Raw genomic sequence first — 24,357 nt, 5'->3', positions numbered from 1 at the left:
CTGTCTCCAGAATGCAGTCCAGGAACAGATGCGAGAGGTCCTAATATGCATACATGTGTTCTTGGGTGAGAATGATTAGGTGAGGACAATGCTCTGTGCTACCCTGAAGAAAGACTGAAAGGCTCAGTCCATTCATCTCCTATCCCCTTCTACTCCCAACTCCAGGAAAAACAAAACAAAAACCAAAAACAACAACAAAAAAGAAAAAGCCCACAAAGCTTCTTCCTATAAATCCCCCAGACTTCAACTTTTGTTTGTTGGCAGATGATTGCTGTAAACAAGTGGTTGCAGATAGACAGGGTGAGAGAGAAATCAGGCAGGCATGCTGGCACAAATGTCGCTGTATTTAGAGTAATGCTGCAAATAGCCCCAAGCAGGTTAGATATGAAGTCTACACAAACAGCGTCCTAAGAAAAACTGGGGGAGGGAAAGTGGGGACTTAATGTTTTTTTGTTGTTTTTTTTTTTTTTTTTTTTTTCTGCTTGCCGATCATAGTAAAGATCTTCTCATTTGTTAAAGGGAAAATGCAGTGAGACTCCTTGTTCTTCTGTGCAGAAGCAAAGCTTCTTGGCAAGAGGGTCTGAGACCCTTTCCTATAAACCTTTGTGTGTTCTGTGACTCTGCAGTACATGGAAGGTAAAAGTTGCAGAGGAGAAAGGTCTACTAACGTTTTTGTTCACTATTTGTGAGAAGCTACCTATCACGCTAGGCTTTGTAGAAACACATGGAGGGAGGGGAGTCCCTGCCACAAGGAATTTACCCCCTTGATGATAACTTGGATAGGAAAACCATGCAAAATTACTTCTGTTTTGAAGATCCACTGTGTACAGGATATTGGCTCTTGTAGTCTTGGTACTGATTACAGGGGCTACATCAAGTCCACACTGGAGTCAGACATTCTGTTCTAGCATTAAGTGGGGAACTTCTGGGAAAAAGAGGATGGTGGTATTATGGTAGTTTCAGTGTTGGCTCTATGCACAGCACATTTTCCCCCTTTATTAAAATTAATCTCTTAAGATTGAGATTTCATTGTACGTTTTCAGTTTCTTCCTGTGATTTTGATGAGGAATGATTAGACTGAGTGAATCTGCATGTTTACAACAGCAAAGGAAGGAGGCATGAGTTAAAAAACACTAGGACCTGCAAATAACAGCCAGGCATGGATAAACTATGAGAAAGAACACGAATCTTCCAGGCTGTAGCTGAAGATCAAATGAATTGAGAGAAGTTGCTTTTTCCATTAGTGTTTTCACATGGCTCTGCCTCCAGGCTTCAGGCAAGACCAGAAGCAGAAATGCCAAAATACCATGAGAAAGGCTGCTCTTGCAAAATTTCTGGCCTGACCAGAATAGGAAAATCTCATGAAAGACTGTTCTCGTCTGCTTTCCAGCCCTGCTTGGCAGGACCAGAAGGCTAAACCAGGTTCCACTTGGAAGTTTTGAACCATATTTGAATATGCTGGTTTCCCATGTCTTTTGTAAATAGTGTTTTGTAAATCTGTGGTATGACAGCTGTACTAACTTCATAACACTTCTCCCCAGACCTGTGTGCACCAGCCATGATGAAGTGCTTTTCAAACCTTGTCTGCAAATTGTTTATTATTTATTAGCAAGCAGAGATCTAGAGTCTATTGAAGTAGGAGCTGTATAAAAAGACAAAAAAAAAAAAAAAAAAGGCAAAACAAACAATAAAAAAACACATAGGCCACCAGAGTTTAGACTCCAATAGTTAAGACAGGATTTTGCCACAGTTCCTTGACAATAAAACATGGACAGACGGTATTGCTAACCCAGAAGCATACAACTAGTCAGCATTCAACCTAGATTTTTTGAATTCGAGTCCAGAGCTTAAACCACAAGACCATTCTCTCACATCCAAATGAATGTGTTACACATTACAAGAAGTCTAAATGCAAACAAAAATATCTGAAAAGCCCGTTGTGCAGGAAACTGGCTGGGATTCAGTCTGTCGCCTCAGTGAGTTCACATTTAGCCTAATTCACTCCAACCACAGAAGCCTGCATGTTCTATTGTTGTGCCTGTGGTAGAGAGTAAGCAGAACCAATTTCAAAGTCACTATGCACAATGTCTGTGCTTATTAAAAGGCAAAAATCGAACTCTTGGGTTCTGCAACTAGTAAAGCTAATGATGACCTGCAGGAAAAAAAAAAAAAAAAAAAAAAAAGGAGGGGGGGGGGTGAGATTTCATGACTGTAAAGTTGAGCTGTGGAACTACCAGAGGAGGGGAAGAAAGTTGGAAGAGCTTGCTGACTCAGCAAGGCTCCATGAAAGTTCTCCAGGAATTTCTCCATGACTTAGTGTCAGTTACTGAAAGCCATGTTATTTTCTCACTTTAGAGCTCGCTATTTTTAGTTGCTACAATCTCATTGAAGTAGCAATGTGATTTCCATTGAACAACCCTTTTCCTTAATGCAACAAGCAAAAATGGCTGCCTTCAGTAACCACAGACACACAGTGCAGTCACTTTCTATATTAAAAATGTAGCACAAAACCCCTATGCTGTTTCCAGAGTATATTGTATTGTTAGGACATGTAGCCAGTAGCAACGTGCTAGCCTGAAGTTCCAGGAACACACATTTACCAAGGAGGACCTGGTATGATGTTGAAAAGCATGAATTCCCTGGGGAGAATGTGTGGGGTACTGCAGTGCCTTAGGGCAGACTGGAAGAGCCAAGGAATATATTTCTGACTGTGCTAGAGATGCCCCATGCAAAGTCCATTAGGCAGAACAAATACAGCTCTGTTTTACGTGAGGCGAATGGATTTGAAGGGCACATTACTGCCTCCTTGTAAAAAAGGATGTTCTTTGTGACCGAAATTCCTCAGCACGCTGCATGCTGCAGCTAAACTGGGGAGGTCCACGTACAATATCTCTGTTGTATTTCTGGGGCACTGCAAGAGACAATAGCAGAGGGAACAATCCTCACTGAACAGTAAATGGGATTATCTTTCTATAGGCTTACAATGTTTTCATAACTTACTGAACAGAATTGAACTGTCTAGGCTGTAACTTGTGAGGCAGTTTGCAAAAGCAGCTTCTGGACCAGAAGTACGTAAAACTAGCCCACAGCTTGGCCTAAAGTTGCTGTGATGCAACACTAATGCTGTCACCAAAGCATTAGTAGTGAATCTTGTCGGCAGGATGCCATAAGAAAAACAGTCTGCCATAGAAAACCCAAGGTATTCTGGAAGGTTTCTAACTTTTATTTGCCTTATTACTTTTGTAGAGAACAGTTGCCTTCCACTGTTGACATTTCCCATCCCTGTGGGACCAGGGACCTTGGTTACTGTGTGGAAGAACAGGGCATAGCAGCATAAAGCCAGGACAAGTGGTTATGATAAAAATTGCTAGAAGTATTGCTCTTGCTCCACTGTGAGATGAAAGCAGATGTTGGCTGAAACTTGTTGAAAAAAAAGCGTGTGATGTTAACTTGTGTTAGCTGATCAGTGTGTTCCTCAGGGTACCACTATTTTCTTCATTTCATCTGGTTCCCGAGAATGGCAAAATAGCAAACTGGTGTTTTCCAGAATTTCTCTTCGCCATTCGTTAACCAGCCCCGAGTGCATTAAGCACGGGTTCTCTGAACTAACAGGGTTTTGATTGAAGAATATTTTCCACAGACCGGTCACACTATTATCCACCCACTGTGCTGGTTTTCTTTCCAGAAATACACTTTCAACTGAAACTACGTGATCAGTACCAAAACAAATGGCTATTTGAACGCTTTCTACCATCCCACAGGGCATAATCCCTTAACGGGCAGGACTGTCACTGGTTCTGGTGTCACCGCATTTCAAGGCGAGGTGGGGAGCATCAGACGGAGCTCTTAGGAGGACAGGGCAGCATTCATCTCGTGTTTCAGCTTGCGACTGTGCTGTGTCACAGCCAGTCATGTTATGAAAGACAGACAGGCACACGTAGGAATGATGTGAAAGCACTTCACTGGATTCATCTGGCTGGGACTGACTACATCACAAAAAATTGTCAGGCATCCTACAGAACTCTTCTGTTTGGATACAGCAGAAACACGTGCAGGAGGCTGTGTCTTGCAGACAGTTTTTGCAATACACAGCTTTTTGGTTCCAAAGCCAACTCTTTAAGAACAGAAATGATACGGTTTGTTACAGGCAAGGCTTTCTGCACAGCTTCTGCACCAGCACAAGAAATGCAAGTCTGAAAACAACATCTTGGTTGAGCTAGAGCTAGTTTGAGACTCTAATAGAGGGCACATCACACCCCTTTTTGTGCACAGGACATCTTCAGCAGTGTTGCTGGGGGCCAGTTTTGTTTTCATTCTGGTCCCACCTACTAAGGTTGTGAATAATGGTGCCACAGCCATTACAAAAACCTTTATGTATAGCTGCCTGCCCACAAATACATGCACTGAAACCATCCACATATGTACCAAAGGCCATCTAGGAAAGTGCCTGAATGCCGGTGACCCTCTTTCAAACACAAACAATAACTTTATCACCGTTTCATGCCCATTAAGATTTTACATGTTGTGTTTTAGCATTCGCAGGTAAGATGGTCAAAATCTTCATGGAGTTCTCTTTTGGCTGGTGGGTGACAGCAGAGGGATGTTCCCTGCTAGATCAGCCACCTCTTTCTGCTGAAGATTGTATTTTCCTAGAGCACCCGTGTACTTCAAGGGGAGAGCATACTTCTGTTGTTTCCAAGTAACAAAACTTGTAATATGTAATTCAAGACAGGTAATCATGATTTTATCTTCCTTTTTTATTTTTCCCCGATGGCGATATAATATTAACTAAACAGAAAATAGAGTTGGATTTGAGGTCCGTATTTGCTAAATTCCTAGAACTGCTACATTATGCTCAGTACTGAAGATTAAAAGGAGAAAACATGTTTCTAATGCATATGTAATGCTGTTGATGATACCAGTATTGAGATTCCTGCCTGCAGAGCTGTAGTTCCTTGTTTTGTGTATCAGAGCTATGAGGAAATGTGAGGACAAAGTCCGAGAACAGGGCATGCGGGGATCACTTCACACCCTTCCTCCCGCACTTCCTTGCAGGAGGACCAGTGGCTATTTTCACACTGTATTGATTCACTGACACACCGGACAGACTTAGAGCTCCAGTTCCATTAACAGCAATTCCAAATGAGAAGTGAGGCAAGTCCTACAAGAGGATTGTTCACTAGGAGGAACACGGGGTGGCTCATAAAGCCATTTAGCACCAAAAGTGAAAGTTGTCAGAGCAACTGTGCAAAGGTTCCCTGGCAGGGGCGTACAGCAGAACCTGCTCCCACCTCCTCTCCAGCAAGCTACTGAGCTATTTCAGACTGCTTCACTACAGATATTTGGGTATCTTTTCCAAGCTGGGAAGGTACTTACTTTTGATTCTTCTTGCTTTTCTCTCTTGTCCATGTTCTTGTTCACAGAGAAGCACAACCCCAGCTGCTCCTCCCAGGAAGCAAAAGATCAGTCAGTTGCTTATGTACATATCACGTCACACTGCTATCAATGCTCCACAAACTGAGCATGTCCAGATCCACTTGGTCTCAGGAAAATATCTAAGGAAAAAAATACTACTTCCCTGGTATCTTGTTGTAGACAAGAAGAATTGGGTAGGAACATAAAATTTTACAAGAGGAAGATGTTTATTGTCCCCATCTATTTGCATGATGTATCTGGCAAATGCTGTTGTACTGTGGTAAAATGCAGGAGGTCATTTCTGACGAGAAACAGAATTTTAAGGCAAATGAGAATATTGCTGTCTTGTAACAAATGTCCTCTGATCATTCGTCTTCAGCCAGCATCCTCTGCATGGCACTGCTAAGTTTGTTACATACCACTAAGATGCAGCACAGAAAAACAGTTAACTGTGTGTTTAGTGAAACGTTAACGTACCCTTCTTTCTTTCCAAAAAGATGGAAGGAACTCACCCAGATACCTGGGCAGGAGCACACTGATTCCTTTTATTTGTTGATACTGATCAAAGGATGCAATCTTGTAACAGAGACCCAAAAGGTGAATGACCATCTACAAGAGGTGGGTGGGGGAAATGTAGTGACAATGACTAGCATCTCGAGACAGGAATTTCTCTAAGTGGGCTTCCATCTGGAGGCTGGTATCTTCAGTGACTGAAGATGTTCCCTCACTGTTGATGACTATGGAATTGGAGGGTGTCCTCTTAACGAGAAAGATTGTGAGAAACAGACACGTGGAAAAATATATGTAAACTCTAAAACAATGTTTTGCCATGTGGAAAAAAGAAAAAGTTGGGAGGTTGACTTGAACAGGAACTAAGAAAAAGTTACAGGACCAGTGAAAGCCAGTGAAATAGTTTTTCTTCAAAATAACTTGAATTTAAAATAAATGTTCAAAAATAATATTTGAGTTTATTTCTATTTTCTTCAGTCATTTGATAAAACAGAAATCATGTTGTTTCAAGTCTAAATTAGCATCTTTATTTCTGCTATTTTTGTCCATGCTTTATAATCCCATGGTGTTTTGTCAAACATAACTTCGAAGTGTTTCTTTCATTTTTTTTTTTTTTATTTTTGCAGAGGTTGCCTTTGTTTTTCTATTTTTTCACGTCCTCACAGTTAAACATTTAAGACATTAACTGTTTATGATTCTATAACATTACTATGCAGCAAGGGAACTTAAGCAGACTTTTAACTGTTAATTCTTTTTTCTTTTTTTACAAATACATGAAATCATAAATCATGTATTCAGAAATTAGAAAGGTTTTTATATTTTGAAAACTGCTAGAACAGCTTTGATTCTTACTCACAACAATGACTAGTATGAGGTAACTTTTAGTATCTAGTATCTGTCAGTGTGAGTCACTCTGTCTCCCAAATTCGCTGTTCCCTGAATCAGCCCCATACTTGAACTGGTTGTAATGAGGTGCTTGTCAAAGCTAGTTTAGAGGTGAGCTGAATCTTCAAATGAAAATTCACCATTTTCAAAATGTGGATGCTGAAGCAACAGTTCCCTTTTATTTCTGTTTGATAATATTACATGAAGTTGCCAAAAAAGGACCAGAGGCAAAATAAGGACTAATAAAGTCTGCAGGGGACAGAATTTTGAGGTATGGTAAATAAGGGAGAGGTTGGGTGGCTGATGCAATGACCTGAATGATCGGATGGGTTGCACACAACTACGTTCTAGCCTAGATGAATGTGAAATCAGAGAGACAGAAAATGTTTTCTAATTCAGTTCTCAGAGCAATTTGGCCAGCTTTGGAGAAACAAGCATAAAGTTTTACTGTTTCCGAGGACCTAACTGAACAGTTAAATGCTGGAAATAGATAGCACATCAGTCACAGGCTGGCTCTATAGCACTGTTGGTATCCAACCTGCGTTTCTCGTGTTGGCTGGGCTATAGGTGGTCAACATTTGTATCTCCAGCCTTGAATCAGAAAGGAGCAGATACCTTTCTAGCGAGGAGGCATAATTTAGAATGAGAAATATTTGTTTGATGTGGAAACTTGAAGAAAAATACAAAGTACAATGCATGGTTTAGAGAATTATCTTGCCATTTCTGACTCAAGATTAAGGTATCCATTGCACAATTCGAGTTGTTTCCATCCCGTAAACACAACAGCTAAATGAAGCCGGAATGCCACACTAGCCGAAATTCTCAGCTACTAGTATTACCTGGCTTTTCCTGTTTGTTACACAAACAGATATTGTGGGCCACATCATCCAATATTACAAACAGATGCATCCCCACAGACTTGAACAGAAGCAAGCTCACGTGTCTGTGAGCAATGACCCTGTTAAGCTTGACTGCCTTCAGTTATAAGGTCCAACACAGAAAGCAGTGGATGAAAATTTAGGAGAGCTGGTAACACAAAAACTGATAGCAACAGAGAAGAGGGAAGGCTTTGCAGCTCCCAATCCTGTCACTGTTTGAAGTGCGAAACAATTGCAAAACTGCCTCCAATGAAAAAAAAAACTGCAGTGCAAAGCACATTTTCTGTGAAAAAGTTTACATAAAGAGTAAGCTAATGCAGGTATTATGACTTAAAATGAGTTTGGGTTTTAATTTATCTTTATTTCCCTCTTTCCCATTCAATTGGAACAGAGAAAGTAGAATCTGAAGTCAAAATTTTACCTGTTTCACTCTAGATGATTATTTTATTATTACTATTTTATTATTATTTTATTATTATTACTCATGTTGTAATCCGTTGTATTCAGAGGTTCATTGTCTGCAGCATCTAAAATGTAGTGAGTGCCTCAAGGAGAAAATTCTGTATCAACTACTCGGGTGAAATACTACTGATTCATTGAGTGGATCTGTGGCCTCTTTCTGTGTCACAATTATATATCTTATTTCTATCTCACAGGAGATGTATTTGTATTATAATAGCTCCTTGGAGCTGGAAATTGCATGCTGTTTTGCATGCAGTCCTAATTCTCTATGAAAAGGCTCAGCTAAGTGAGAAGGACCACCGGCTCTGTAGGCCTGTGGGATATTTATCTCGTTGGTTCATGTGGACTACCCCCAACAGAAAAGACAGGGAGGGCTTAAAAGAAAAAACCAGTTCCAAGGAGCTTTCTCTTCTGGAGATGTACAGTGTGGTGGTACTTACAGTGTCCAAATTCAGTTACTCATCTAGCTAGAACTGTCATGAGAAGGAGTCAGGTTTTCTAAGAAGGCAGTATGGAATACATCAGTGTTACAAGGAGACATTGAAAAATTTACTGCTGGATATTCAACTGCTGGTTTACAGTCTGATTTATGGAGTCTGACTAAAAAGATACTGTAGGCTTTTTCAAGAACTTCAAGTTGTTGGGTTTTGTTTTTTTTCTGGATCTATAGATTTAACTCTTGGGGCTCACTGCACTTTGGTTATGTTCCTTATTGTAATGTACCTATCCAAAGTGTGCTAAAAACATTCAGAGATGAACCACTGTGTCTTAGCTTGTTAGATATACCACGCAGATAAACAATATGCTTTCTAGAGTGGCTTGCAGTGATGAATGAAATGCAGCCACTGGAGATTAAAAAGAGAAAAGTATAGCAAAAATAACATTGAGGTTAGAAAGCTAGATAGGTTTGTGTCTCTGGGAACTGTTATACAAGAAATACAAGAGCTCTGCTTTCTGTTCTCCGTTATGTCAGCTTCAGTGTGCTAAATCTCTCTTCTTCGGCCTTAATTATTCTACATCAGTGGAAAACACCTTGGAAAAGGAGTCTGAATGGGTCAAAATCCTCATCTTTGATACTCTGGAAAAGGAATGAGGGATTTAACAGTAGCAGCTGGATAAGGAGAGGAATTGATTGGGGAAGAATCTCAAGAATGGAGGTGAGATAAAGAGAAGGTATGACACAGTGCAGAACGTGGGGTCAGCAGGGTCAGACCCTTTGTGCATGCTCCAATAATTCTGCAGGAACAAGACAATACCCTGCTTCTGAAGGCTAACAATCCGAAGTCACTTATGTCTGACTCCAGCTCCTACTGAAAATAGTAGGTCTTCGCTATAGATATAGGTCCCTATTTAAATAAACTTAAGGTGATGCTGTACACTGACCTCCCCGATTACGTTCCAACAGCTGGCAGTCTTCAGGCAACAGCTGTCGTCGCACTTCTCACACTTCCCTGGCTCCTATCTCAACTAGCTTCTGCTTTTGCCCCTTATCAGCCATCAAATGTATTAGGGCTTGTAGGAGAGAAGGCTATGAGGTAAAAAGAAAAGACATGATAAGAAGTGTTTATGAAGAGCGATGCTTTCATAAGATACTGCTCTTCCTCCTGAGGAAGATGGGCAAGATCCAAGGGATTGCATTGAGGTGGTTTGCATCCTTTGTGGAAAGGGCCACTCAGCCTGCCCCCAGAAAGAGCAGTGATCATTACAGCTCTGCTGTTAGTCCTCACTGTGCTATCTTTGCACGCTAGTCCCGTTGAATCTCTGCATACCACCATCAGATGAACTGCTACAACACAGGCTCTAAGGCAAACTCTACAGACTGCCCCCAGCTCTAATCACCCACCATCCATCATTGCAAATAATCACCAACGGGAACCAGTGTTCAGATAAGAACTGCTCATGAATAATGAGCGGCTCGATAACCTTCGCTGAATACACAATCTGTGATCTCCTGATCTAGTACTTCGAAGTGCCTGTAGCTGCAGAGTGGTTCCCTTTATAGGAGGTACAAACATTCAATAGCTCTGTTCGGTCTGACAGCAGACACCTCCCAGAGTCTGTGCTGATGCTAAACTGATGCTCTTGCTGAGTACGTCCATGACTAATTCTGCCATCTCTGGATGGTCAGAAGATTTATCTCTGTACTGTATCTTTTTCTCTCTCTCTCTCTCTCTCTCTCTCTCTCTCTCTCTCTCTCTATATATATATATATATATATATATATATATATACATGTATATATCTGTACTGGATTCATGTTCATACTGGATATAGCTATGGGCCTTTGCCACTGTCCTCCATGCACAACATTACAGCATTCAGAGATGTGAAGCTTGAAAACCCCAAATTTTCAGAATGCTGCATTATGTCTTCTCACTACCTATGGTCACAGGACTTCTGGATCAGAATTAGCTGGGACCAACTGGTCTGGAGCAGAGGCAAAGCTTGCTGAGAGCTCTGAGAGAGGTGCAAGTGCTAAGAGAAGGTCCCTTCTATTGACTGCTCTGCTTTCTGGCACAAAGGAGATTGCTACCAGCAGAGCAGCATTCGTTAGTGAGCAGAACTGAGCTTTCCTGGGTTGTGAGCTGAGCTGAGGCAGTGTTACTTGCTCTCACAGGAGCTAAAGCTCAGCAGCAAGGTGCCTTGCACTTTGAATGGGAGAAGAAATATCTGACCTCATTTCTCTCCATGTTAGGGGAGACAGTTACTAAACAGAAATGCTGCATTACGCACACAAGACTGACCCTGGGAAGAGACTAAGAATGCAAACCACAGATGCATGCCTTGAGAAAGCTCAGATGCTAAATTATAGGGAACGGGCACAGAACTGACTCAAGTGACTGAGAGGGAGCTTTTGCTTCATGGCCATAAATCCTCCATCCACATGTCTGGGAAGGGCCTGTGAAGGACAGAACTTCTGTAGCAGTGGAGCAACCTTCCTCTCTATCTTGCCAATCTAGAGGGGTGCTGCTGTTGAAACATAAAGGCAAAAGTAGCATAAAAGCATCTTTTGGCTTGTTTTAAATCAAATACAATGGAAATGAAGAAAACCCAACCTGTGCCTACGAGAACACACCTTGGAGTCAAAGCATACCTTAATATGCTCTGATGTTATTGAAAGCACAAAGGACAATGTTTTTTTCAATTACACACTTGTCTAAAAACTACTGCAAACATTCCTTTGACTTAGTCATGTAAAAAGCCTAAGTAAAAATTTATTTTTATTAAGCAGTTCCCCTAAAAATGCAGAAAATTTCTTTTTCCAAGTGGCTCCTTAGCCCAAGACTCATGGTACAGAAATTTCTTCTCAGGCCTAAAAGTGTAGTAATTGTAAGGATTATATCATATTCTAAACATGTAAAACAGAGAGAGAAAAAGATGTGAAGATATAGTTGTAGGGGGCTACATATAATCTTCTGAAGTGCCAGAAGACTAACTGTAGGAATTCACCTTTATGGCATACTGGGTCTCTGTATGCTGTGGGGCTCCTGCACCATGGCTCCGCCAAGCATTAGGGTTCGTGTTGAAAGACAATGACCCAGAGCTACGGCTGTTGGGAAATGAGCTGGCAAAGGAGACCGAGGGCTGCAAAACAAAATTCCTGTGAGGAATTCTTAGTCTGGGGAAGGACTGGACTGCTCAGTCTAAAGCTTTGTGGTCAGGGAAGGGGTTATGGAGAAAGCCTTTGGGCTGGAAAGAGACTGCCAAAGAGACTGAGGGCTGTGGAAAGAATCGTCCCCGGGGAATTCTGTCTTGGAAAGGACCCGGGCACCTTGTGTGCAGCTCAGCCTGTGACTGGGGTCAGGCTTCAGAGGGGAAGCCTGGAGTTATAGCTGTGAGACTGCAGATAATCCTCCAAAGAAAACCAGGGGACAACGTTACCTTTCTCCTTCCAGGTTTATCAAGTCTCTAGGTGGTCTGGGACCCTGAAACAGCACAGCCAAGGAAGCAAACAATTCAGTAATTTCCTTCACATTGCTTTTTTATTTCTGACTCAGAATTGCCATTTGTGATGCTCAGTGTAATTTTTCAGTAGCAGTGCTGAATTTGGGACATACTAGGCCTGTTTAGGGCTCAGGGTATCTGATAATCACTCAATTTCTTCTCAACTTTTCCACCAAGAATTGTGATTTGTGACCAATTTTACCTCCAAGCTAACCCCCCTCTCCCCCCCCCCCCCCCCCCCCGCTGCCCTCTGGTCTCTGAAAACATGCTGAAATCTAAAGTTTCAGCCATTCTAGGAATCTCTCTCCTGGTTCTTTTTTTCCCAATCTCTGAGAAACCTGATCCACCAGATGGGTGGGAGAGCTTATTGTTTTTTTGTCTGACATCTGGATTTCATTAGCAGACTCATGCGTGCTGAATCAGGAATGGGAGCTCAGAAGAAAGCAGATGAGAGTTAAAATTGTGTTAATGCTAACCAAAAATAAAAATAAAAATGCCCCATTCCTCTCTCCAAGTTTGCAAACAAACGCAAACCATGAGTCATGTGGTGAGCTCAGTGTAAGCAGCACAGCCCTTATCAGCTGTACCCACTTAGACTGATGCTGGATGCATTAATGTCTCAAGCACCGATGGAGAAGAACATTAACTTGTTTACTTACATATGTCGACATCATTTAAAAAAAAAAATAATCCTTTCCAATAGTTTCACATGAACAACACTACTTTTCAGGTTTATGAGCTTATGAGAGAGAGTCTCCTGTCTTCTATTTAAATCGAGTCAGTATAGTATGCAAGGAAACAATTTACAACATACCAACCAGGTAAGACTTGCTGCTCAGGAGACCACTGTAAATGATAGCAGCAAGAGGGAGGGTTTTCTATTTTGTTTATATATTTTTTTAAAGTTTAACATGCAGCAACAGGAGTGTTGTCCTAAAAGTCAGGGTGTTATTAATTACCATAGCTCTCTTTACTGAATAATAGAAATAGCAATGTAAGCAGCAGCTGTCTGTCAGTCCTGTATGCGGTGCTGTGCTGTGCCAACAGCCTCTGGATGGTTGTTAGATTTTTATTTTTTTATTTTTTTTCCTAAGACTGATGGCTGCAAGCATACAGCATCCATCTCCCCAAGGCACAGGGAGCTCAGGCTGAGTGCTGTGGCACCCAGCCACAGCCCTGTCAGCTGCAGGCACGAAGCAGGGGAGATTGAAGTAGTATTTGTGGCTGCATTGCACAGGGAAGGAGGGACGGACAGACACTTTTGGTCATGTTGTAGAAGTTCAAATGAGTCTAAGATAAGGAATCAAAATTACAAAATGGAGAAAAGGCAAAATTAGTACTTCATGTGTTGTTAAAATTGGCATCTCTCCCCTCTAAAGAGGGGGACCTCAACCTACACATCTGAGGTGCACATACAGCTGCTGTACTCAGGCAGCACAGTGGTATCGCTCAAGGTACAGCTGCGTAATATTCTTGTATTTGCAGAAAATGGATGGAAACATTTGGTCACTAATGCAGAAATGACCCCCACATTCTAAAATCAGAGTGGTTAGTTTCATTTGAATACCAGCACCCCAGGCTACATCAGAGATATGGCTACCTCCTGTCCTGAGAAAGTTACTTTCCTGTTACAGGTGGATGTGTACTTGCCTGTCACAGGTGTGTAACCACCTCAGGACAGAAATGAAGCCATAATTTTACACGGCAAGTAACAATCTTCAAGGAAGCCTGAAAAATACTGGACATAATTCTCCACTTTTCCATGTTTGGTGTAAACTCTGACAGTGGCAGGCACAGCAGAAAAGCCCAAAGTGTGACCATGGTGGTGGCTTGTCCTCATGTAAAGGGTTGCAGAGAAGCAAGCCCAGGCACACCTGGCATTACAGGATGGACTTCCTGTTGTGGCTAAGAATGATGAAGACAACAGCACAATTTTAGCCTCTTGTCATTTAGTTCTAGTTTATTAGATCTGCTAAAGTAAGACTTAGAGAAATCTGTCTTAAGTAGCAGACCTCTGATTAGTATTGAGCAATAAAAAAATGCAGGCCTGGAATTAGTTTTATTTTTATCTTTTATTTTTGAAAGCTATTTAAACCAATGCATTCTTTTTTTTTTTTTTTTTTTTTTTTACTTTAATAATGAGTCTCCTTTGACCTTTTGGAAAAACAAAACGTTTTTTTCCCCACCATTTCTTTGAAATGAGCCTTTCTCGCTGACGTTTTTTGCTCTTCCTTCTTGCATTTTCTCACCTCTGTAATCAGGCACTAGGGGTAAGAATAGCATTCTCCCTGCTCTCACTTGCTACTGTGATGGTCCCCTTCCTGACCCACAAAAGACCCAGTGGGCAGTGTTGGGGAGCTTTTGCTTGGGCTGCAGGTGGTGTGGGTGTGCTCATTCAGGTGGAACTATCGATTTGCCTGGGCTGTTGCAGAGCTTTATCTATAGCTGCACACCTGTGACGTGGGTTAAAATTAGGGAGGGATTCAAAACCAGTATTTTGTATGTGAAATCCTTGGGCCTGGGAAATTACACTGAACTCGGGTCCAAAATTAAAGCTTGAGACCACATCTAAAGTCTAGTTGAAACATGCTCTTTCTCTGCAAGAAAGAAAAAGGGGTTGTTTTCAGGACTCGGTAACACAGATGTCCAAGGGTTCTGCTCTACCCCATGCCCATTTCTGTACAGCCAAAGAATGAGATAGAAACAGAGAGTAGTGAGTGTCTTGTGGAAAACCAGGCTAAAACCTGAGGCTGAACTAGTAATCAAGATTAGGTCACTTCCAAAATGTCTGCTGTTACTGCTAAAATCCCCAAATGTTTCAACTTATGTGCCTGTCCATGGGTTTTATTGCCTTAGCTAATAATTTGGCACTGACTGGGCCCTGACATGAAAGGCTTATTCTTCATTTTGTCTAATTGCTATAGGAACATTTTAGCTTTTCTGCCCTGTAAAGGAAATTTGGAAGAAAAGGCTTCTTTTTTTAAGGAAAGAAACAGGTTTTTGCAAACTTTGGAAATGTCTCCTTAAATGTCTTGTCTTAGTGACATGTCAGACAATTTCTGGTATAAAATATAAGATACAAAGGAAGCAAGTTTATGGTAAGCTTATCAGCAAATTTGACTATTACTTTATTTCAAGGTGTATTTTGCTATTAAAAAATAAATGTGAGAGTTGATATTTAGCATTGGTGAGGTGATGCAGAGAAACAGCATAGGAATTGAAGCAGGACTTGTGCCTGTGGTCTGACGTTCTGTTCTCAGCTTTTTTCAGCTGGGCAGTTGGGGAAAACTTTAGGTTTCTGAGACTCATATTACACATCCATACTACATAAATACACTGACTTTCTGGATGCAGAGTGAAGTCAGAACTAACACTTCTAAAATATAAACAGGAAAAAATATTATGCAAGTGACTGCTTAATGGTACTAATTTTAGGGAACAAATACTTTTTTATAATACTGAAGGCACTAGGAGTGGCTTTATGTGGAAAAAAATCTAATTCAAAAGAAATACAGTTTCTGCTCTCACTTGAATTTGCAAGAAAATTAGCATGATTAGATTGATGGGTCCTTAAAGTCTTTGGGTTTGGTGTTTTAGCAGTTACAAACACTGACTGTCCTTTCACAAGTGTGTACTGAGTGGTACTGCTGTAACAAGAAACCTGCAGTTTTAATAGCATCTGCACTAAAGTGCCATTAATTTAAGGCTAAAACATGCAACTTTTACTGTGCAGGCAGCAAATGGCAGCTCTATCAAAACGTGCTCCTTGTGAGTGGGCGCAGTGACTGCAGAGCTACTCTGAAGGGACAGCCTCTCTACAGACTAAATGCAAAGCAAGTCCATGAACCCCAGCATCACTGACAAGATCAAATGCTTTGTTCTCCAATACATGCAATGCCTTCCAAAAAAAATTTCCTCCTCAGGTCTCTCTTTGTAGCACCAGGATTGCCCACTGTAAATAAGCCAGCTGGCTCAGTATACTCTGAGAGGTCTTACATAAATACATATGTAGGTGTTTATGTGTATATTTGTTGTTATAGTAAATGCCTGTTTGCCTCAACATTTAGCATTATTGTATTTTGTGCAAAGTATTTTATGTAAAAGCACAGAGAGGAAGGATTGTGGTAAACGCTAGAGCTGGGAGATATATCTGGAAGAACAATGAGTGATCTCTTATAGCTCAACCTGAAAAGTTGTTTTATTATCATAAAATAGACTCACAGAATCATTGTGTGGAAGGGACCTCAGGAGGTCATCAAGTCCAACCTCCTGCTGCAAGCAGGACTAACACTGAGTTCAGGTCAGGTTTTCTAGGGCTTTGTCCAGTCAGATCATCTGGAAAATTTCCAAGTATGGATGGAAATTCCACAACTTGTATTTCACACTAAACCAAAATGCTCTTATGAAGTGAGAAAACATGATTCACCCAATGTTCCATTATTACTTGCTTATCAGTGCAAATGAGGAGTTTATAAAAAAGTGAGGTTTTGACCTGGTAGTCCTTGCTCTACCTTATCTCCAAATCAGCTCGCGGAGAGCTGGAAACCAGACGTTACTTTCCCTCTCGAGAGGAATGCTCATGCTCATAGTAATTGTTTCCAAGCTAAGCACTTAATTATGGTTTATCATGAGTTTTATTGCAAGCTAAGCAAATACCAAATTGTTAGTAAACAGAGTTCAGATTTAGACCCATGCAATAGCTATGTTCAGTCTACTTCAAAGAAGTTGGTAAAAATGTCCCACTGACATGCCCAGGATTTGGATCTGATCTGTTGTGCACAGTTTTTAATTAAATTATGCATGTTCACTGTAATGAGCTGTATTATTGATATGTAGATATACAATAATAGTAAAATAAGGTTGGGAGATTCTCTGGGAGATTCTTTCACTTGTCTTGCGACAGGATCACCTGTGAAAATCTTGATGTCTGTTTATCCGTAGTATTCCAAAAGTTTACCAATCTTCAAGAGCCTCCCCGAGCACTCTAATTCAATGCCTTCCAGTGTCTCCCAATTAGAAACAGCCAAATTCAAGCCCAGTGCTCAGGACTCATTGGCTGTGGGTCTGGAAAACAAACCATGCCCTTTATGGAAGGCTTTAAGCATATTTGCAATTTATTATGTCTTTTGGGAAGGGCCAAACAACATTGGTTCTGCAGCCTTTAATCAGAAGTCATGTTTCAGAGACCCGAAGTTAATCTTCATCTCTACTCTTCCCTGAATGACTGTACTGAACCTAGACCCCAATGAGGCTTTATCAGTGCTGAAACTCTCTTCAGTTAAAATGCCAGGTATCTGTGAGGGCCTACATTTAAACAGCATCCCCCCTGCTGTCAGCGGTCATCCCCCTTTGAGCTTATCTAGGTAGTGAATATGCAAGTGAGATACAAAAAGCAAATAAAAAAGTTGGAACACAGTGAAACACAGGCCAGTTGTGAGGCAGGTCTTGCAGTGCCAATCCCATGGCCACCCCGTTGACAGAAATTGCACAGGACCCGAGAGGCCACCCCAAGGTCGCTGCAAAGACCAAGCACGCATGCTCTCTAACAGTATTTGCCTTTAGCACATCTGTTTACATTGCATTTCCCACAGCAGAAAAGCTTGAACTTGTACCCATAATGAAGACTGAACCACAGCAATAATGGCTCAGTGATGGTACATAAGGAAGAGTTTGGTTTTGGCTGCTCTTCCAGACTTTGGGGAATGCAATTATCAAGCAGCGCGCTAAACAAGAAAGGGGAACAGACACAGTTCACTAGATATTTCTGTTTTCTTTTTTGCTATCTAATTGCTCTTATTCTGGTATGTTAGGGTTTGCTATCTTCTTTCGAAACACCCAGTTTATCACACAACAGGACGTAAATGCCACACGTTGCAGCCACGGTTTCAGGAGTGCTTGGGGAGCATGCTCTCAAAGCGGGGCTGGTGGGATCCCCTCTTCTCAACATATGGCTGGCCGAGTTGCTTGCCCCTCTGATAAATGGTTTGGAGGCATGACATGCACTGGGTTTGCAGAATTTCCAAAATAGAGAGCAATGAGTATCTTTTGATGTTTCAGACGTTTAAAGCAGCTTAAATTTCCAGAGGTAAAATGGATGTTACAAAATTACAGCTCACCAGATTTTTGTTACAAGATTTCTGCAAGTCTTCACAGTAAAAGCAGAAAAGGTCTGAGAAGAATGTGTTCAGCTAATCTCACAAACTCTTGAGAAACTTGGCAGGGCTAAGTTCAAACATATGAAAAAAAATAACCTGCAATAAGTTTTGTATTTGAAAACCTAAAGTTTTCAAAATGACAGCATATAGTAAAAACAAAAAGCAAAACAAAACCAAAAAACTTAGCCAAGTCCAAATAATCTAAAACAACTTTATCCAGGTTCTGAGTGGAAAAATATGAATAAATGAGAGTAATATGTTGTGTATAAACAAGAAGGAGAGCCTCAAATTGTTCCAGTATGTCATGATGTGCAAGTTTACTATGTGCATAGGTGTTTGCAAAATGAATACCTAAGAATTACAATTTCTTAGACATTTAAGTGAAGAAATATGATTTTTTTGGACTTCAGCAAGGCTTTTGACATGGTTTCCCATAGGATCCTACTGGACAAAATGTCCACCATACAGCTAAATAAAAACATCATACGATGGGTGAGCAATTGGCTAACGGGCAGGGCCCAAAGGGTTATGGTAAATAGGGCTGCATCAGGCTGGCGGGCGGTCACCAGTGGGGTCCCTCAAGGCTCCATTTTAGGGCCAGTACTTTTCAATATTTTTATAAACGATCTGGATGTAGGAATAGAAGGTATTTTGAGCAAGTTTGCTGATGACACCAAACTTGGAGGAGTTGTGGACTCGAATGAGGGTGGAAAGGCCTTGCAGAGGGATCTGGATAGGTTGGAGAGCTGGGCGATCACCAACCGCATGAAGTTCAATAAGAGCAAGTGCCGGGTCCTGCACCTGGGATGGGGAAACCCTGGCTGCACGTACAGACTGGGCGATGAGACGCTGGAGAGCAGCCTAGAAGAGAGGGATCTGGGGGTCGTGGTAGACAGCAAGTTGAATATGAGCCAGCAGTGTGCCCTGGCAGCCAGGAGGGCCAACCGTGTCCTGGGGTGCATCAAGCACGGCATCGCTAGTAGGTCAAGGGAGGTGATTGTCCCGCTCTACTCTGCGCTGGTGCGGCCTCACCTCGAGTACTGTGTGCAGTTCTGGGCACCACAGTATAAAAAGGACATGAAACTGTTGGAGAGTGTCCAGAGGAGGGCTACGAAGATGGTGAAAGGCCTGGAGGGGAAGACGTACGAGGAACGGCTGAGGTCACTGGGCCTGTTCAGCCTGGAGAAGAGGAGGCTGAGGGGAGACCTCATCACAGTCTACAACTTCCTCGTAAGGAGGTGTCGAGAGGCAGGAGACCTTTTCTCCATTAACACCAGTGACAGGACCCGCGGGAACAGGGTTAAGCTGAGGCAGGGGAAATTTAGGCTTGACATCAGGAGGGGGTTCTTCACAGAGAGGGTGGTTGCACACTGGAACAGGCTCCCCAGGGAAGTGGTCACTGCACCGAGCCTGTCTGAATTTAAGAAGAGATTGGACTGTGCACTTAGTCACATGGTCTGAACTTTTGGGTAGACCTGTGTGGTGTCAAGAATTGGACTTGATGATCCTTAAGGGTCCCTTCCAACTCAGGATATTCTATGATTCTATGATTCTATGATATAAAAGGGGTTAATGTGTCGGTGTGTATTTTTAAAATAGAGAATTAAGGGTCTGGATATGAATAGATTTGTCTTCTGAGTGCCATGTGCAGTTTGAAAACAATTATAGCACAGATTACCAACAGGGTTTTCTGTCTTTATTGGTCTTATTAAAAGCAGTGCTACTGTACCAGAGATTAATTTACCTGTTGTTTTATTTTATTATATATCCCATATTATCATCTTAACCTCTGTAAGTGGGATACTGTTTTTAGTGATTCGAATGTCATTTCATCCATATCAGGGATTCACTGTCAGGCTTTTACTAACTCTCCCAGCCCAAAGAATTGAAGCATAAACAAGCAAGATCTGTACAGCATGGTATCAATTGCCCATGACTATATTCTGATCAAAAACCATAGCGAAACCTGCAAAGCTGAGTCATATGGGGGTTTAGATTCCTATGAGACTGTAGGGCTCATCCTGTAACTGAGTAAGAATACCAATATTTCTCTCAGTTTACTGGAGGAAAGACTTATTTATTTGGAGGCCATCACTAGATAACTGACAGATTACTGTAAAATGTAGAAATTATATCTATAAATTATTCTTTTCAGAGTGAATTTTAAAGACTTTTTCAGCCTATGATCTTCCTTAACCTCAGAGCTTTCTGAAATATCATTTTCCACTATAAATACGTATTTTTATTAAGACCTCTAAGCCAAAAACCAGAAGGGTAAAATGTTTGTTTTTGTAATGATGGTAGTTTATTCATCATTGCCATCACACCCAGCCTTTGGTACCTGGAGAAAGCACAGCTGTGGACTCCTTGAATTTTGAGGACACTTGAGAGCCTTTCACAACCATAAGGCACAAGACAAATGAGATGACTGCTTCACGCATGAGAGTTGCTGCAATCGCGCAGCCAAATAGCTGCCTGCTGAGCTAGCTCTGCTGCCAAAGACCCGCTATATCTGACTACAGGGAGGGACAGCTTCAGGGCAGCATGATCTGGCAGAGCAAGCTGTGGACAGGGAAAAAAGAACTAAGCTCAGCTTGACGCTGATTTCTTCCACATCCTGCATGAAACCACAAAAGCAAATCTATGCAAACTCAGGCAGCCACAGTAATTACCTACTACTCCCGTTGACTTGAATACGTATTCTCAAGGTACTTGTGTTTGGCAGGATCTGCTTCAAAGATCACTGTTGCCAAAGGAAAGACTCCCATTGTTGGCCACAATAATATGGATCACGCCATACATTTCATTCACAGAGCAAAAAACGCAGTCCAAAATGAGACTAATGTTGCGTCCCATTACATATATACCTGTGATAGTATGTCTGTATTTCTATGAGCATGCACGTGCATTATCCTCTACGAGTATAGCACAAAATTTGGAAGTACACACTGCAATGGTTCTGTATCTCCCAGGGACTGAACTAAACAGTTTTTAGAGAGCTTGGCACTAGCAGGGGGTACAGAACAGCTTCCTCAGCAAGCATTCTGTGCAAGGTGGCTGGAGTCATGTATTTTTGAGTGACTAGGTCTGCATATATTTTCACAAAAGGATTTGACAGCGCTTGAACATGGTTAGGACAGAGAAACCAGCAGATGGAACTTATGCTTGGCAGAAGCGGGCGGTAAAGCACTTTGGAAACTTTGAGTACAGCAATGCTGTCCTGGAGCTCAGGGCTTGGACACATCCAGGACAAACCATTACCTCCCAAATTAACAAGAGGAATGACATAGGCAGTAAATGAGGTCTAGGATCTGTGTCCACGTCTTACCTTCCAAAAGACAATTTTGAATAATGCTGAAAGTTTAGTCATTCACTGACTTCTTAAAACCTGAACTAGGACTTTTATTCGCACGTGTCCGTACATGCTGCATCAACTCCCTTGTACTGTACTTTGTGTGGGTTAGATCTATATGAAAGCATTATCTAATATGTGATTTTGTGATTCTACAACTGAGTGTAGAGTGGCGACATCACAGAAAAGTGGTAATCTCCAAAACATTACACTGGAAAGGAGCAAGATTCATTTTGTAGAGGCCATGCACAGAACAAAAGAACCCACTGTTCATATTTTATACAATTTAAATATATAGACTACATTGATAATAGGTGAAAAGAAACAATGTGACTTTTTAAAATGTCTTATGTGATTTTCTGCATCTACATTTTTCTACAAGAAAAAAAAAAAAAAACACAGAAGTTTGTTAAATCCCAGAATTTCAGTTTCCAAACAGATTATTTTGAATAGGATATCAGACGAACTGCAGATACCCAAGGTACTAAAATACTAAAGCTGACCTTTTCTCAATTATAATTATTTAGCCTCCTAGAAGATGATCATCATTTAAGATAGAATCAATACTTGTATTTCCATCAGTACGGTACACTATCAACTCTGAGAAATAACACATCTTTACAATGTTCATAACAAGCAGATTTAAGGGAGGATATAAAGTCTCAAAGTTGTTACACAATGTCTGTGTTATGCCGGAAAAACTCCGTAAAACACCCCTTTCAAAATCTGTTTCTTGTTAGGCAATTGTATTAAAAAAATTAAAAAAAAATTAAAAAAAAAAAAGATTTATTGATTTGCATTTTGTCCAAATCAGATTTTTATCTCTTGTCTCTTTCCAAACCCAAGTACTTAAAATATGCAAAACTACTTTGATTTTTTTCTTTTGTAGAATTTGCAAAACAACTTTCATTTTTGACAGCATTAGTAAAACTTAGCATCGAAATCTAAGTGATGAAGTAGCATATGTAATGTTCAAATAAATAAATCAATTATCATCAAAAGGAGTGGTAGCAAATGGGGTCTTTCTAATTAAGATCTGACCCTGCTGTCAGTAGTCCTTTCTTGTGCGCAACGTTTTCAGAGTTGTGAATGTAACTCACGCACACCAGGTCAGTCCCAGTTGATCTGTTCTCAAATTTAGAGAAAATAAGGCAAGTGCTTAAGTTCTGGTGAAAATTTGTCTGCTGTTGTTCAAGAACACATTTCACTGCTGACTAGCACTTGCTTCTGTTAGAATTCCTCAGTGAAGAACTATTTTCATATCACCTGCTCCTTAAGTAGGACATGAAATTTAACTTTGATTTGTAGAAACAGGTAGGTGCCTAAATAACACAGGGCACTGATGAGGTCTGATCTGGGGTGCTTTATGTGTTTGTAGTCGCACGTGTTCAAGGTTATGGAAAGCACACATGGACAGCCATGAGCACTGGGGAACAGAGAGGATGACTGCCTTTTGTGAGGGGACCGAGAAAGTCTTGCTCAACTAGCCCTACAGAACGCATGCTGAGAGAGGATATGGTTGCAGTCTATTAATACATACTGAGATAAACACCAGACAGGGAGATGAGCTATTTCAGGGAATGACACTGTTGGCAAGAGAACAGATGACTACACAGTGGACACAAATTACATTTATCCTGGAAATTGAAAGATTTCTAATTAATAGAGTGAGGTTCTGGAGCAGCTTCCTACTAGAGCAGTAGTGGGCAAAATAGTGATGTACTTCCCAACTAAAACTGGATTAGTTTATGAAAGGCACTGGACGATATGGCTGCCTGTAACTGTAGCTATGATGTCCCGCAGTCCTCCAGTCATTTCTTGCTTATTGGCCAGCCATGGGTTATGCTCTTCAGGAAGCCTTTTCATTACCTTGTTCACAGAGAAGTTGAAGATATTGCTAGTATAAACTTAATACATGGGGAAAAATATACACAGGATGTGCAATATAAGTAAATTAATCTTCCTACCTGCAAAACAAATAATGCATTTCTCCTCCAACACTGACATGTCCACTTGAGACCATCAGTGTGAGCTGCAGCTTGCATGCATTGGTCATCATGGGACTCGTTGCATCCATTTGACTTCCTACACCGCAGGGTAGAGTCATCTCCCACAGCTCAGCACTGTGATTGCCAAGCACACCCAGCAGTTGTAGTTCTAATCCTCTTGCTAGGTAATGTATGATGTTACGTGGTCCTGTCTCAATGTTTTGCTGTAGCATGCTAAACTGAGTGCATTAAACACAGAAGTATACAAAACTGAGTACTTTTGAGCTTAATCTTTCTTAAGGAAAATTTCACGTTTTCCTCAAGAGAACTGCTTTACTCAGTGTGTATTAAAAAAAAACCATGAAGTAAAAATATTTTCAATTGCCACGCCCAGGTCTGCAAATTGTAGCTTAATTCCACAGCTTTCATTAGAACTAATGAAAGATATACAGCTAAATTCCATGAAGAAAACAGCTTAGCCCATGCATAGCAGCAGTTGGATGGAATACACTCAGTTAAAGCTCATCTGACATTAGACTTGATTTCACACTGACCTTGCTCAGCTGGCAAATGCTTTTCTGACTGTGTTTTGGCTTATATGTCTGACATCCCTGACTGCCACAAACTGTAGTTAATTCTACGCAGATTAATTCTGCTGAAAGTCACACATTAAGAGGGTAGGAGGTTAACACCACAGTAAAGTAGATAACAGTAATGTCCACATCTGTATTTCTGGAATATTGGCAGAGCTTGAGTTTCCTTGGGAC

General features: G+C 41.1%; 1 protein-coding gene across 1 annotated transcript in view; it reads right to left on the bottom strand.

Annotated features, from left to right (window-relative positions):
* ZCCHC24 (zinc finger CCHC-type containing 24) overlaps positions 1 to 24,357 on the bottom strand; it is a 111,640-nt gene that overhangs the window by 68,560 nt on the left and 18,723 nt on the right.

This window comes from Aythya fuligula, chromosome 7, assembly GCF_009819795.1.
Source record: "Aythya fuligula isolate bAytFul2 chromosome 7, bAytFul2.pri, whole genome shotgun sequence".
In the NCBI taxonomy this organism is placed as follows: Eukaryota; Metazoa; Chordata; class Aves; order Anseriformes; family Anatidae; genus Aythya; species Aythya fuligula.
Note: the sequence above shows the minus strand (reverse complement) of the source record. Positions and strands in the feature narration are given on the sequence as shown.